The sequence below is a fragment of the Ipomoea nil genome, unplaced genomic scaffold, assembly GCF_001879475.1.
Source record: "Ipomoea nil cultivar Tokyo-kokei standard unplaced genomic scaffold, Asagao_1.1 scaffold0205, whole genome shotgun sequence".
Taxonomy (NCBI): Eukaryota; Viridiplantae; Streptophyta; class Magnoliopsida; order Solanales; family Convolvulaceae; genus Ipomoea; species Ipomoea nil.
Window position 1 is genome coordinate 378,571 of NW_017616633.1, and position 14,705 is coordinate 393,275.

Genomic DNA, 14,705 nt, shown 5'->3' on the forward strand with positions numbered 1-14,705 from the left:
CCAACAACGAGCGTCAAGTATTTAGAAGTAATCAAGCGTTTTTCAATGCCTTCAAGCTTTTCAAATGCTCTCAACTCCTTAAGTCTTCAAGTTGTTCAATGCTTTCAAGCTCTAAGCCTTCAAGTTCTTCAAGCTTTTAAGTGTGTGTTGGAATGAAAACGAAGGCCTTATTTATACTAAAAGCTTAACCAAAATTCCTCAACCAACCCCCCTTTTTAGTTAATTAATTAATTAATTAATTAGGAAAATGAACCTTGTCCAAGATCAAGTCCAGGTTCATTATTGTATAATCTAATTCAAATTCAAATTAAATTATAATTATCTAATTGAAGTATAATAAAATTAATATTATATTTAAATTATAATTATAATTTATAATTCAAATTCAAAATATGAAATGGGCTTGGACCAGTTAATTAATTAATTCAATGACCCACATCAAACTTAATTGGGCTAATTAAATTAAATTAATTTCTATGATCCAATTAATCAAATTGGCCCAATCATCATTCTCAACATTGGCCCAATAACACTTTAATCGGTCCATTTATCAGGTTCAAATTTTCTGTGTCTACAAGCATAATCATCATTTACGAAGCGTCTTCGGAAAAATGGTCCGCCCATATTGTTTATTGAAGCATGTTCGTTTTCGGCATCCATAGAACGCCTTAAAAAAAAAAAAACAAAAAAAAAAACAAAAAAAAAAAAAAAACAATAGGCCGGAGCCCGCCTCGGCCACGATCGACCAAGGCGCACATCTCGGCCACGATCGGTCGAGGCGACGTCTCGGCCACGATCGTTCGAGGCGACGCCTCGACCGCGATCGGCGGGAGGCACACACCTTGGCTAGCCTAGGCCGCAGCCCGTCTTGGCCGGCATACAAAAAAAAAAAAAAAATAAGGGGTCGAAGCTCGTCTTGGCCACAATCAGCCGAGGCATTGGCCAAAATGCGCGCCTCGGCCTGCCCACCTAGGGCGAAGCCCGTCTCGACCGCAAAAAAAAAAAAAAAAAAAAAAAAAAAAAAAAAAAAAAGAAGGCCGAGGCACACGCCTCGGCCACAGGGCGGGGCACTCGCCTCGACCAGCTGTGGTGGCTCCCCAGCCCGATGCCGGCCCACGCCGCAAAAAAAAAAAAAAAAAAAAAACAAATTAGAAGAAAAAAATGGTAACGATAAACCCCAGAAACCTACAGATGGTGACAAGAGCTGATAGAGAGGTGCTCAAACCACTCGGGCAAGAAAGAATTTGGAAAGCACAAATCATGAGGGATTTGGAAAACAAAATCGCATATCCTAAATCACTCAGGATTCTGCGCAGTCTCAAGATAGATTCAACCTTACTCCCAAGTCAACTCAAACACATCCGTAGACTCAGGAGTAGGGGGGACTGGTGACAGGATAATAGGGCTGGCACCCGACCCGGATCATAAGTGGGCATCTGACCCGGCGCCATATTTGACCCGGCACCACATGGAGACCCAACGGGCAAAACTCCAGCAGACAGAATTCCAACAGGTGTCACCTTTATTGCAATTGAAGCCACCATTGATGAGAGAGAATTAAAAGCTTGGTTCCCCATTTATATCCTATATTGTTACCGTTGGCACCTTTGTATAAGTAGATGCTCCCCTCAGCTTGAGGGGACACGTTCAATACTTTCTATACTGAAACTATTGTTACAATCCGTTATTTTCTATACTGAAACTAAGGCAATACAACTATTGTTACAATCCGTTATTCTAATATTATTATTACCGGTAACATTTTTACCGTCAATATCAATTCAACATCTTAGTGCCATTACAAATAAAAGCATAATTATTAAATAACAAAATTTTATAAATGATTAACCTCATATTGTATTTTTATATATGAAATTTAATAATGTTAATGGTTTTTTTTAAGCATATCAAGATTTTAATATTTCAATTCTTTAATTTGTGCCGGTTTGGGCATTCGTCTAGGTCTCTTGAAGGGAGGGGGGGGGGGGGGGTGGAAATGGTGATTATTAATAAATTTTAATAACATTGTATAATTTAATATTTTTAATTTTTAGTATATGCATCGCACATTACAAATGTCATACTAATAGTTATAATATTTGAACATATTTTCAATGTATTAACAATAAATATAGACTAATTTAACTTGAATAAGTTTTAAATAATATATTTATACTTATAATTTAATTTGACTAATAATTCTTAATATCATAACACAACGATAACACTTATAATTTTTAATCCATACATCACACGGGAAAAATAAAAAATTAAAAAAAATAACGCCACGCCCAAAACCCTCCCCCCCCCCAAAAAAAAAATTTCAGCCCCTCTAGTTCCCAACATTTTGCCCCAAATGTCACTCCCTCCTCCCTCACTAGTCACTCCTCTATGCTGTGCATTTCTGCCCGCGTAATCCCCAACATTTTGCCCCAAATTTCACACCCTCCTCCCTCACTCTAATCCCCAACATATTTCTGATTTCACTCGACGACGCACCGGAAACAAGGCAGCTCATCTTCTGCCCTCACTGGACGACGCACCGGCGACGACGTACTTGGAAGTAGAACAACAAGCCATTTGAACGTTTGACCTTTCTGATATCTTAGAAATTAAAGTATTTTTATTTTTTTGAGTTTTTTGGTGAGATTCTGCACATATTTGGTGAGTTTTTTTTTGAGCTAAATGAGTTGGTTTTTTTTTTTTTTTTTTTTTTTTTTTCTTCTGAGATCTTCCAGGACCGCCCTTTTTTCAAGGGTATTCCTTCCAGGACCACCTTCTTTCAAGGGTATTCCAACCCATGCTTGGGATGGGAATTGATCCTGGGACCTTCTATACCGAATGCCATAAGACCACAAAGGAGATGGCAGCTAAATGAGTTGGTTAGTGTCAAATAATATGCATGACAAACAGAAATTTGGCAAATTTATACTATACGGGTTTGTTACTTAGAAATAAAGTGCATCTGTATTTTTTATGATACTTTGAAGCTAAAGTGACAGAAGAAAAGAATGCAATTTTAATTTTTTCTGATACTATGGGAGAAAGATATCCGCAATAAATCTGCTATTATTTTAATTCTGGAACCTATGATTATTCTGGTGTTAACTCGAAGATGTAATAGAGAGTCATTTTTGTTCAATATCTTATTTGACTTGGAGCTGTTTTGATTGCCAGATTAAGAAGCTAGATCCTGTAAGTAAATCAGTGAGTACTTTAGCAGGTACTGGTCAAGCTGGTTTCAACCCTATAAGTAAAGCAGTGATTGTTGATCTACTCTAGATATTTACTGATTGCTTGAGAAGCAAAAGTGAAGGTGGATCTTGGTATTGTAACATATCCAACACTTACATGCATTTTCTGATGGATAGTAATTGGTTTATAGACAACTGCTGAGCTACTGTGCAACCCTAAGGTTGAAGCTTGTATTGTCATTCATTTCATTGTTTTCATTTTGATTAGGATGTCAAGAATGAGTCACCCATGATTCTGTTTTCATGTTTTCATGCTTTCATGCATTGCCAATATGCATTAGTCTTACTTTTCTGTTCTTAACATGAAAATGCATGTTCAAGTACTCAGTGAAAATGCCATATATGCTTCTGAGATTTTTCAATTTCTCATCTGCTACAGTATCACATTGAACTAAGATAATGAAAATGAAAGAAATCGATGGAATTTATAGCTCTTATCTTTTTTTAGTTTGCATTGATGCATTCTGAGAAAATTCTAGAATATTTCCGGGGGTTTCAGGTACTTTGCACCTAGTTCCCTGCAACAAGGAAATGTTGATATTCTTTGTTTATATCTTTGTAATCAATGAGTCAGATTATGCCTGTTTCTTTGGAAACTTTATAAGTTTGCAAAAATAGATAGTTTTCATGTACTTCTTTAGTTATAAGTTATTTATTATTGCAATCTAATCCTGGATGGGAGCCATGCTAGTAGGCTTGCTGTTTGCTATGATATTAAGTAATAACATACAACAGTCATATGTATTATTTTTGCTGCTCCCATAACCCTCTACTTCAAAATCCAATCTGTGAACACCCTCAGTGATCCAATCCTCTTTCTATAGTTTTATTCTGGATATACATCAACCTTAGTGAATAATGATCATCTCTTTGCTATCATCTTAGTGATAATTCATATTATGTTTTTATTTTATATATTTTATACCTAATGAGAGTAAGACATGTATGTGTAATATTCGAAGAAATGAAAAAGATTTTACTAACATGAATTAATGATTTAAAATTACTGTGTTGACACAGCATAATTGGTGCAAAAATATGTTTTTGATGGTGAAGTTGCAAAAGTTGGCCTTGATCTGAAGAATTGAATTGCATTCACTTGCTTCCTTTTTGAGCAGAAACTGGTATTTTTTTTCTTCTTACATTTCATTCTTAGATTTTATTTTGGAACAATCTATTATGTTGATCTTTTGTGTGGTTTAATAGCCTGAATTATGTCGCAAAAGAGTAAAAGTTTGATGTCCTAACATCCAACACAACCCCGGCAGTTGCATGATAGTGATTCGAAGTGTACTATGTCGGGTTAGATAATCTCAATGTGAATGATGATACATAATCTCCACTATATTTTCAATACCTCAATTTTTTACATACTATGCTAATATAGAAGTATTTAGAATTGTAAATAAGCTTCTACTTTTTGAAATGTAAAGTAGTTACTATTCTTTAAAATGTGAAGTTACAATTATAAAATTGCTAGTTTTTGGTGATGTTACATTGTTATAAAAGTACTATTTGTTTTAAAATTATTGTTGCAGGTTAAATTAATAGCAGAGAATTTTTTTTTTTTTCTTTTAAATCATTTTTGACATTTAGTTGTCGGAAAGGCTGTTCTTTAATTATAAGAAATAGAAATTTCCGACCACTTGGTGGTCGGGAATTGCTATTTCTTATAATTAAGGTATAGCCCGTGGTGGGAAAGTAACAAAATCTGACTATCGCATGCAATGAAAAGTTTCTGACGCACTATTATTGTGGACGGCATTTCCGACCACTGTGTGTAGTGGTCGAACTACCGACGAGAAAGTGGTCGGCAATTCGTTGATTTCTAACTGTGTTGTGTTCAGATGGCATATAGTGACTCTCTCATATGGAAAATCATGAGATCAAGCCTCAATAGAGGCGGTGTTGATCCTTTGTGCTTCAACAGATTAAAAAAGTATAGAAAACATATACTACATTGTACTAGAGTCAGTAACTTTAAAAAAATTATATATCTTAATACTCTCTGCTTCATAACAAGGCAATACAGAGGATTAAATAAAGGATTTTCTTTGTTAAAAAAACTTTTAACTCTTTAGAAAATATCTTACTTCATCACACTTCTTCATGCATACATGGAAGACCATTAGGGCATCTTCAATAGTGGCAAGTTTTTGAAGAGTTTTGCAGGTGTGATTAGGAAAGAAAAAATGAGAGGTGAAGAAAAAAGAAAAAAAGAAAAAAAACAAAACAAAACAAAATTAGAAACTAAAAAAAAATAATGCTTAACGGCACTTGTCCGCTAGGCGCGCTGTTTCTATGCAACGCGCAGAAGTGCGCAGATCAAATTGATGATGGGCCCATATTTCTGACAAAAAACTCCATTTTATTACAAGGACCTCACTTTTTTTCTCACCTCACCGTCTTTCCTCTTCCTCTTTCAACATACCTCAAAAACTGATCCTAAATCTCTTTATGAAAATGCTCTCAATGAAATAGAAGTTTGAACTTCACGTATTCTTAGTTCTTAATTGATGACTAATACACTACAAATAAAAAGTGCAACAATGCATATTATAGCGGAAGTAGCTAGTCATTATTACGCTGTCATATGCTGAATTAGATTCAATAACAGTAATAAATTCTTAGTAATTTCATACTGTATGAGGACGTTTGGTTCATGTTATATAAGATAACCAATGTTATATTTGCATGGTAATATAAAATTTTTATGTTTGGTTCAAGTTATATAACTTTCTCAAGAAATGTCAGATAACTTCGGCATTAAGTTTTTAGCTATTGGAAGGGAATGTGAGATACCCTCTAATTTCTTAGATAATCTCACATTTCCTTGTCTTATTATTAATGTTGGGCTTTGTATTTTTTAATCAATTTATCTTATTACCATTGTCTTATTTACATATCTTAGTTTTAAACCAAACACAGGAATCTAACATTCTCGACCAGTAATCTAACATTCCCTAATGTAATCTAACATTCCGTGAACCAAACGCTCCCTAATCGTCACACCTTTACCTTTTTAGGTAAATATCTGCTGAATGTAGAAAAACACGATGAAAAACAAAGAATCAAGAACTTCAACCCTGTATCAAATACACTTCTTACAAGTTAGTTTTTAATCACCCTATATAAATAATTTGGGTCACAGAACAAATAAAATTTGTGAGATACAAGAAAATTAACATATTACTCAGATTGTAATAAGAACAAAGGAAGAAAAAGTTACGAAAATATTTCAAAAATTTCTTGAACTTATATGACATACAAACTCTGAAAATAGGCAATAATAGTGATAATAAACCACCCCCGGACATGCATGGAGACCAGGGGTAATTACAAAAAGTTCTAAAATTTCCGTTACCAACCTCCAATAAAGAGAAACAATAGTTTAATTTTTTTTTTTTTTTTGAAAGTTACTGGGTCTATTACATTATAGTATCTGTTCATATACTTTCTCAACCTATTGAAACGCAAAGAACCAATAAGCCTCCACTAAAACTCGAACTCATAATCTTTTAAATAGAAGTCCAACCCGAATATCATTAAACTACATAGTCCTGGTAACAATAGTTTAAATTTGATACTTAAATTATTAACTGATTAAATATTTGTATAGCTAATTAACAATTTCTTATATTAATTAATATAATATGCATCATCATACCTTCATGTCTTATCAGAAGACCTTCATAAGCATATATATCCACATGAAATAATGATTTGTTGGTCGATTGATATCCGGACAAAGTTTTATTTTGATTCCTAAGATCTTCTAGGAATATCTAGGGATACCTCATAATCTAAAGTTGGGAAATATCTTTTTATTCTCCAAACCCAAGATCTTCTGTTTGGGAAGAATCACCGATTCTTCAAACTTTAAGTAAACTTTTCTAGAATGAACATCAAATATTAGAATCTAATAAATTTACAACACTAAAATATTATTTAAACTTCTGGTAGTCATTTTTTGGGCCAACCTCACACATTTGGTTTTGATACCAATTATTAGATCAAGTGCTTACCATTATGTCAAAAGCTATAGTTATTAACGAAAACACAATTCTATTTCCTTATACTTGTATAGTAATCAGCGTCACGTTGCGAAAGCAAGAGGTGGTCCAAAGAATTTTACTTATAGAGTTGAATGTTAGATTGGTTCCTAGACAATATCATGCTCTAATCTAAACTTACCAACAAAATCCTTTCACTCAACTCATTTTTTTAACAAAGAGATTAAAACACCTCCCATTGTTCCCTCTTCATTAATACTAGTTGAAGTGTAGTGCATTACATTGGACCAATCTTCCTCGTTTGTTCAGCAAAATAGCAATAAGGTCACCTCCAATATGAAAAATTAGGATGTTCTTGTCTTTAATATATATATATATATATATATATATATATATATATATATATATATATATAATTTTTCATATTGGAGATGACCTTATTGCTATTTTGCTGAACAAACGAGGAAGATTGGTCCAATCTATATATATATATATTTGAATTCTATTGTAGCTTATTTTACGAATCCAATATAAGCTAAGATAGTAGAAAAAAGGAATTATCAGACCATTGTGTATGCTCCTCTAGATAATTTATAATTGAAGCTAAAATCATATGCATAATTAGCAATAACAGTATAACACTCGATGCTTTGAGTAATCTGGATAATTTAACTACTAAATTACTTTGGTAAACTAATGTGCTCGGCAAATTATGCTGCGGAACCGTGTCCATTTTGTCAAAACCGTCATAATTGTGAATATAGAGTTCAAAAATTATGAATATAGAGGTCAAAAATTATGAACATAGAGTTCTATAATTATGAATATAGAGTTCTGTAATTGTGAATATAGAGTTCAATAATTGTGAATATGAAGTTCAAAAATTATGAACATAGAGTTTTATAACTATGAGCATAGAGTTGTAATTGTGAATATAAAGTTCAATAATTGTGAATATGAAGTTTGATGGATTTAATTATCCGGGGTGGACCCGAATCACTAAATCCGGATAAAAATATGAATAATAATAAATAAATGAATGAAACGATGTCGAAAAGGTCGTTGAGGACCGTATATTATATTAATTGCCGTAGGAATTGGCTATTACAAAGATTCGGTAAGACAAAGTGTGTAATAAATGTAGAACGTAGATAGAATTGCCCCTTGTTAGGACAAGGAGGGGGGTTTTTATACAAGCTAAACCCCCAACCGCCTCCTCCTAAATCGGGGGTGGTTAGATCTCTACTTTGACCGGGCCCGGGTGGACCGAGTCGGGTCGGGTCCCGAGCTCGGGTGGTACCGAGCTCCCCTACCCGAACCCCACGTAGGTCGGCTCGGGTCGGGGGGCTCCATGGCGCTCCGGGTCTATGTTTCTCTTGGGCACCTCCATGGTGCTCCGGGTCTGCGTTGCTACCCCGGATCGGGTCGTGGGTATAATATATCCATCATGAGTCCCCCACTCTCTTCGTTGCGAGTAGAAGTCAACGAATGAGAGTAAATATCCGGACCCGACCTCCATGTGCGAATGTAGCCGAGCTCACCATGGCCGAGGTGCCTTGTGCCGAGGCGTCTTGAGTCGAGGTGTCTTGGGCCGAGGTGAGACGTCTTGGGTCGAGGTGAGACGTCTTAGGCTGAGGTGAGACGTCTTAGGTTGCTCCACCTCCTTGCTCCGCTCCCCCCGAGTCGGTTTGCTCCGCGCCTCGACCTCCCTCACGCACGTGGCCCGAGCTCAAAGTGGCCGACCTTGTTCTCCCTTGGTGATGTTCTAGACTTGGATGCTTTTTGAATATTTTGAATGAACAATTGGCTCATTTACTTTGTTATTGTGATGGTTGCCACCATTTACCTGCTGTTATCTCCCCTTTAATTACTCGTGTTTTTGTTTTGTTTTGTTTTGTTTTGTTTTTTTTTTTGTTTTTTTTTTGTTTTTTTTTGTGAGTCCCCCCGGCTAGCGCCGATGTGCTCGAACTTATGGATTTTTAGTTCATTCATTATGGATTTTTAGTTCATTTATTATGGATTTTTAGTTCGTTCATTCTGGAATTTTAGTTTATTGATTCTGGAATTTTAGTTCATCGATTCTGGAATTTTAGTTCATCGATTATGAAATTTTAGTTCAAATTATGCACAATATAATGTTGTTGCTGGAAATCAAAACTGAATTTTTTTTTTTAAAGTGAGACGCGAATTTTTAATAAAACGACGTCGTTTTTGCATCCGTATGCACCATGCATGGTGCATACGGATGCACAAGATAATTTGCCATTTTACTGTAGACCATGTTCCATGTAGTAATGTGGTCCATGAAGTAAGTATCATTTTAATTTTGCTATAGTTTCATTAGACAATATACATTATTGTATGAGCTTTATTTTGTAATTTTATTTTTCATACACACTAGTTTCATTTTAACAACACTAAAGTATCATTTTAATTCTATTACAGTTTAATTTGACAACTATGGTCCACATAACACTATGGACCATGGTCCACAGTATAACTATTGATTGAATATATGACTCACCAGCGGCAGTGTGGAGCAACCTCTCAAAGTGAGGGAGGCTCCTTGTGCGCAGTGAGCACCGATCTAGCCTCTGTGGTTCATGTTCAGTTGAGTCACCATGATTTACATCCTCCCAAATACTCTGTCGGGTCGGGGTGTGGGGGGCCCTTAGGGTTGGGGTTCAACCTTTTGGAAGAATATATGGCTCAATTGATGTGAGAAAGCAAATTATTGTGTGGATCATGGTCCACATGGTGTTGTGTGGACCATCATAAAAAAAAAAAAACACTTTTAATATATTAAAAGTACAATATTCATATATTGAATATACATTATACAAAATAATGTACTTTCAGTACTCAAATAGTGTACTTTTTTTGAATACAATGTAAATCATTAATGTACTAAAAATACATTATTTATTGAATGTTCATTAGTTAATAGAATATTTCGCATGTGAACCATGATTGATGTGGTTAAAACTCAAAAAGATTTCAATTTTTCTTAAATCAAAGTCTAATAGGACGCAAGAAGCAAATTATATCGTGGATCCGGACATTTAAATTAGTGTGACCCCCCTCTTCCCGTATTTATTTATTTATTTATTTTGTTTTTGTTTTTGTTTGTTTTTTGTTTGTTTGTTTTTTTTTGTTTTAGTTTTTTTTTTTTCATTTTCATTTTTTTTTTGAATGCTACTGGCTCTATTACATTGTAGTATCTGTTCATATACTTTCTCAACCTACTGAAACACAAAGAACCAATAACACCTCCACTGAAGTTCGTACTCACAACCTTCCAAATGGAAGTCCAACCTAGCTTTCTTTAGTTTGGTTAACGTTCACTTTTGTAGTAATTAAGTATATAATCTCTGTCAACTGTCTGTACATAAACCTACATATATAGATACGTAAGTTGTTACCAATAAATATATCATATCAAATAATAATTTCAACATTATTCTAATTTCATAATATATAAATTGTAGATAAATAAATTTAAAACTAAAAGTTCATAAATTATAAATTTAACATTTCACATGTAATCATCATTAGTTGGTGAGTTCACTTTGGATTGAATGAAATGATTAGCACTATTTTGGAATCCACACTTTTTTATATTATTATGCAAAACCAAAATTTGTGTTTTGTCATTATATATGATGTCATATGCCTAATTAGATTTTAGGAATGTAATTATTTAGGTCAAATAAAATTGTCAGATGTGCTGATTCGCTATGAATGATATACACACCCAAAAATAAGTTAGGGATTCAAAGGCCTTTCAAAAAAAAAAAAAAAAAAGAGCATTATCTTAATAAAATTTTATTCAATCATATGAATCAATCAAGAACAAATTAAAGCACATAATAATATCTTTCACTATTAATTATCTATACCTAAGGCCATCAAACGAAATGCATTTGGCTCACTGCGTTAGGAAACGAAATGTGGATACCTAAGGATTTTACGGGCTCGGATACCAATCTGATACCGAACAAATGAACAATAATAACGAAATGAAACGAAACAACTGTTTTCAATCTTCAAAGGTTTTTAATAATATTTTAAAAGAGTAAAAGACATTTTTGGTCCTAGAGTAAATAATATATTTAATATAATATATATTAAATATAATATAATATATCTATAATATATATTAAATATAATATGTATATATATTATATTTATATATATTGAGGAGAGAGAGAGAGAGGAATAGAAGTAAATGTTTATTACTTCACTTGATTGATCTATTCTTCCTCTCAGCCACTCCGTTTTGTTGTGGAGTGTATCTAGCTGTCATTTGGTGCTGAATACCCTTTTCTTTCATAAAATTATCACAAGCAATATATTCTGTACCTCTATCAGTTCTCAAGATTTTTACTTCATAACCACTTTGCTTTTCAACAAAAGTCTTAAATTGTTTGAAAACAACACATGCTTCAGACTTTTGCTGCAGAAAGTAAACCCATGTTTTCCTACTGAAATCATCAATGAAAGTAATAAAGTACTTACAACCTCCATGTGAGGGAACCTCCAACGAACATAGGTCTGAGTGAATAATCTCCAACTGTTTTGTAGCTCTCCTTGACTTGCCCACGGGAAAGGGATCTCTATGTTTCTTCCCAATCACACAAATCTCACAGATACGATTAGGGACATTCACAACAGGTAAATCAGAAACAAGTTCCTTTCTTGCAAGATAGTTTAATCCAGAGAAATGAAAATGCCCGAACCGCATATGCCATAACCAATTATCATCACAAACTTCAGAATTAAAGCAAGCAAGGAGAGTATGCTTAATTTTCAAAGGAAATAGTTGATTTTGGGACATATTTACCTTTGCAATTAAAACTCCTTTAGCATCTGCAATGGTACAACACCCCTGAGCAATATGTATCTTATACTCCCTCTGTCCCATTTTGCCTGTCCTGTTTACTATTCATTGGTCAATTCAACTCTTTCTTCATTGCTTATTTTTTTTAGTAATTTTTAATTATTTTTAAATTTGATTTTTTATGTTTAATAGTACCTTTAATGTAGTTTCTAAATATATAAATTTTATATACTAAAAATAAATTTAATATTATAAAAAATTGAAGTAAAAATAACTTCAGTCAAGCCTCGTTAACCGAACCAGACAAACAAAATGGGACGGAGGTAGTATCATTTTTCTGACAACTGACCCATACTCAACAAATTTTGGTGTAGTTCAGGAACATAGAACACATCGGATATAAAATTGTGAGTACCATCCTTCAACTGAATAGAGATTTTACCTTTTCCTAAAATTGGCACCTTTGACTTATTGCCAAATGTCACTTCAGACTGGACCGATTCATCCAGTTCAGAAAACAATTCTTTCTTCCCACACATATGGTTACTACACCCAGTATCCAAGAACCATATGTTCTTATCTGCAGAAAAACTATCGCTGGCTAAAAGTAAAGTTTCAGAACTCTCACCAGACTTTTCAGCTGTGTTTTCAGCAATGTTTGCTTGATTTCCACGATTGTTGTCCTCATTATACCAACAATCTGCAATCTTGTGCCCATACTTGCCACAATTGTAGCAATGAAATGGAAATTTACCTTGTTTGGTATTACCTCCACCTCTTCCTTGGTTGGAGTTACCACGTCCTCCTCCTTGGTTGAAGTTACCACGACCTCTTCCACTAGAACCTCCTCTTCCTCTTCCACGACCTCTACCAGATCCTCCACCTCTTTGATTAGTGCAGTCACATTAAGGGTGACTTGGCTCTTCAAAGCTTCTTCTGCTAGTGGTTCCGATTTTGACGCAATCCTGTCAATATGACTTTCTACCATACCTTTCAACTCTGCAATTGATAAGAGCTCGGTTTTGTGTGACTCTGTGATCGAAGCCACCACATGGTCATACTTCATCGGCATAGTTCGAAGAACTTTTTCAACCACTGCACCATCTTCAATCGTATCTCCATATAGCCTCATCTTATTCACCATATCAATAAGACGAGTGAATTACGCATCTACTGTTTCTGTAGAGGTCATCTCACAATTATCATACAACCTTCTCAACGACTGCAACTTAGACTTCTGTGCCCGATCGACTCCTTTGTGTGACACCTTTAAGATGTCCCAAGCTTGTTTTGCTGTTTGAGCACGAGCTAATTGCCCAAAAATGGAATAATGAACACCTTGGTGAATCTGACCCAAGGCCAATTTATCTCGCCGTATAGCGCCTGCTTCAGCTCCTTCGGGTAGACCGGGATCAACAAAGCTCCAAAGATTTTGAGCTTGCAAATGTGTGGACATCATAATTTGCCAATAATTGTAATCGAGTTTCCCGTCCAATTTGGGACCCGTCTATACAATATTAAAATTTGCAGTCATATTTCACTACGAACAATATCTCGGGGTTGAAAGGTTGACTGGCTATGATACCAAATGTTAGATATATTAAATATAATATATTTAATATAATATATATTAAATATAATATAATATATCTATAATATATATTAAATATAATATGTATATATATTATATTTAATATATATTATAGATATATTATATTATATTTAATATATATTATATTAAATATATTATATTTAATATATCTAACACGAAATGAAACGAAACAACTGTTTTCAATCTTCAAAGGTTTTTAATAATATTTTAAAAGAGTAAAAGACATTTTTGGTCCTAGACTTCTGGTGGCACGAACAATTTTAGTCCTTCATAACAAATTTAGACAATTGATGGACACACTTATTGTGACGAGGACAATTTTTGTCCTCCATCTGTATTCCCATTAGATGGACGTTTGAGAGGGAGTATTTGCGTCATTTCATGGTATCTCTTCTCTTTATTTCATCCCTGAGAGTTAAACAATGTTTCTCTGCAAAGTGCAGACTGTAGTGGGAACACAGTTCCATTTCTATTGGGCAGATTAGATGGAATGGAAGCAGTAAAAAGCTTCGTTTTACTGTTTTGTTCTCTTTCTCTTCAAACTCTGTGATTATGATAATCTTAATTTCTCGTTCATAGCACAACACTCACTCTAATGTCGCGTTCTCGTAATGTTTTTCTTCTGATCTTTTGCTGCATCTGCTGTGCGTTTGCGACTCCGCCTCCGCCTCCGATTCCGACTCCGCAATTGTCCTCGTCCGCCTCGGCTTAGCCGGTGACTTGAGGTTCTCCACGCTCACTGGGCTTAAGCAGCTCAGAAACCTTAGCCTTTCGGGTAATTCGTTCACGGGTCGGGTCGTACCCACCATAGTTTACATGACCTCCCTCAAGATCATTTATCTAGCTTCGCTAACACACTGCATTACATGAACTTAAGCCACAACAAATTGGTCGGGGCGTTCTTCACTGAAGAATCGATGCAGATGTTTCGGAATATGCAGGTTCTGAATTTGGGGAACGACAGATTAATGGGGAAACAGCTTCCT

At 34.5% G+C, this 14,705-nt stretch overlaps 1 long non-coding RNA gene across 1 annotated transcript; it reads left to right on the forward strand.

The window, feature by feature from the left end:
• The first annotated feature begins 2,358 nt into the window (after positions 1 to 2,358).
• On the forward strand, positions 2,359 to 13,498 carry LOC109191383. The gene is made up of 6 exons (XR_002055906.1): positions 2,359 to 2,617; positions 2,739 to 2,882; positions 3,178 to 3,326; positions 4,275 to 4,556; positions 7,616 to 7,618; positions 13,488 to 13,498. It is a non-coding gene; the product is annotated as an uncharacterized LOC109191383 (long non-coding RNA).
• The last annotated feature ends 1,207 nt before the right edge of the window (positions 13,499 to 14,705 follow it).